The following is a 2,704-nucleotide window of genomic DNA, read 5'->3' as shown; positions in this document are numbered from 1 at the left end:
AGAAAGAAAGAAAGAAAGAAAGAAAGAAAGAAAGAAAGAAAGAAAGAGAAAGAAAGAAAGAATGAAAGAAAGAAAAGAAAAGATGAAATCCAAATAGGAAACCTGTCACTATTTGCAAATGACATACTATATATAGAAATCCCTAAAGATTCCACCAAAAAACTGTTAGAATAAATAAATTCACTAAAGCTGCAGGATACAAAGTCAATATACAGAGACCTGTTGCATTTCTTTTTTTTTTTACGATTTTATTTATTTATTTGACAGAGAGAGAGAAACAGCACAAGCAGGGTGAGCAGCAGAAGGGGACGGAGAAGCTTACAGCCCACTGAGGAGGGAGACCAATGAGGGTCTGGATGCCAGGATCCTGGGATTCTGACCTGTGCCAAAGACAGACGCTTAAACTGACTAAGCCGCCAGGTGTCCCAACTAGTTGCATTTCTGTATAGTGATGACAAACTTCCACAAAGAGAAAATAAGAAAACATTGCCATTTACAATTGCATGTAGAAATAAAAAATCTAGGAATAAAAGTAAGAAATGAATCAACCCGCAGTTCTGAGCCATGCAGAACAAATCCAGGCTTGCAGAACCATGGAAATGGAGTGGCAAGCTGCTTGGCTCCTGAAAGCCATTACCTATAGGTCTTACTACACTTTCAGACGATGACACATCTTCCAAAATTCAAAGGCTCTGTTATAAAGCCAATTATCCAATCCGGGAAGCTTTCTTAAAAAGTTTAAGTGTGGGTGATAAAGGCCTTATGACCACTGCTGTTTATGTCTACACCACGCGGGTGTGTGAGGCGGTTAAAGCACTGAAAGCCCCGGGCTGTACCATCCCAGTGGCTTCCGTGCCCACTGGATCTCCAGCCGGACAGACTCATTTATTTATATATATTTATTTATTTATTTATTTATTTATTTATTTATTTATTTATTTATTTGAGAGAGAGAATGAGTAATAGCATGAGAGGGAAGAGGGTCAGAGGGAGAAGCAGACTCCCTGTTGAGCAGGGAGCCCAATGTGGGACTTGATCCCAGGACTCCAGGATCATGACCTTAGCGGAAGGCAGTCGCCCAACCAACTGAGCCACCCAGGCGCCATGGACAGACTCATTTAAAAACACGATTGGAAGAGATCAGATTGACTGTGGAAAATGGAGTTACCCAAATCGATGTGGTGATTAATAGGACCTTGGTGCTGACCAGCCAGCGGGAAGCCCTGTGTGATGAGATTTGTCAGTTTCGCAAGGCCTGTGGGGAGGCTCATCTCAAAACCATCTTAGCAACAGGAGAACTTGGATCTCTTACTCATGTCTATAAAGCCAGTATGATCACAATGATGGCAGGATCAGAATTTATTAAGATCTCTACTGGAAAAGAAACGGTAAATGCCACTTTCCCAGTAGCTATAGTAATGTTACGGGCCCTTAGAGATTTCTTCTGGAAAACTGGAAACAAGGTAGGCTTTGGTTTAAACCAGCAGGAGGCATCCGCAGTGACAAGGATTCCCTTGCTTGTCTCTCTCGTGTGAAGGAAGAGCTGGGAGATGAATGGCTGACGCAAGAACTGTTCCGAATAGGTGCCAGTACTCTGGTTTCGGACATCGAGAGGCAGATTTACCATCACGTTACAGGAAGATAGGTGGCCTAACATGATCTTCCGATGTCTTAAATCAGTGACCAGTTCCAGAAAAGTGCTTTACAGCAACATGTAAAATGTGTTTTTCTACGTAATTGCTAAAATTGTTTAATTCAAACATGAGGGAATGAATAGATAACTGATTTTTCCCCCGCTTAAAACTTTCACTGAATTTAATTCAAAGAATAAAAGAATAAACAACGAATCCATACATGGAATTCTTTTCAGGGGCCTCTCAGTGGTCCTAATTACTTGAAGATCTGTATTGTTAATTTTGTGAAGATTTTCTCTTAAAAATTCTGAGTAAAATATTAATCATAGCTTTGACAGCATTAAATTCTAAGGGGGGGAACGTTAAACTGCCCAAGAAACGTGTCTATAGTGAAAGAAAACTTAGCATCCCTGAGCTGCCGGCCATACTCTGACGAATTCAAGAGTCACTGACTTGGCACTAACTTCCTGCCATGAAAATCTGTCTTTAATTTTTGCAACAGATATGCTCTCCTATTAATTGTTTTGTTAATGAACTCCTGTCGGTACATGATACTATGCTATAGCATTTTTTAAATAAAAAAAAATCTCTGTAGTTTATTTTTTGGAAAAATAAAATTGTATGGTGCTGGCCTAGAAACAAACACCCAGGTCAATGGAATAGAATAGAAAGCTCGGAAAATGATAGTCATAGCACTTTTGGCAAATTTTACTCATTAGAGTCAGTACATTAAAGGTTTATTTAAACTTAGCTCTGATATTATTAACTCTGAATGGCAATTAATATTTATTAATATTAATTAATCAGCTGTTTCAACAGCTGATTCCAATAAAGACTTCTCTTTAAACATGTTTTATATAAATATATATTATAAATAAGGATGATTTAGAATGCACATTTTTAAAAAAACTTAAAATCACTTTAATAAACCTATCATGGAGAAGGAAATATGGATATCCATCATCACAACTGATAGCATCACAAAAGACGACAATCAGACACAATCCGTATCTGATGGAATGATATAACATGACTTGAGTAGTTCTGCCCAAATGTTTAACCTGTTGGGA

At 38.4% G+C, this 2,704-nt stretch overlaps 1 pseudogene; it reads left to right on the top strand.

The window, feature by feature from the left end:
- The first annotated feature begins 539 nt into the window (after positions 1 to 539).
- LOC141372321 (deoxyribose-phosphate aldolase-like) lies at positions 540 to 1,675 on the top strand (annotated as a pseudogene).
- The last annotated feature ends 1,029 nt before the right edge of the window (positions 1,676 to 2,704 follow it).

This window comes from Callorhinus ursinus, unplaced genomic scaffold, assembly GCF_003265705.2.
Source record: "Callorhinus ursinus isolate GAN/ISIS: 27379988/994484 unplaced genomic scaffold, GSC_fseal_2.0 scaffold6698, whole genome shotgun sequence".
NCBI classification, from domain to species: Eukaryota; Metazoa; Chordata; class Mammalia; order Carnivora; family Otariidae; genus Callorhinus; species Callorhinus ursinus.
This window is presented reverse-complemented; position numbering and strand designations above follow the sequence as displayed.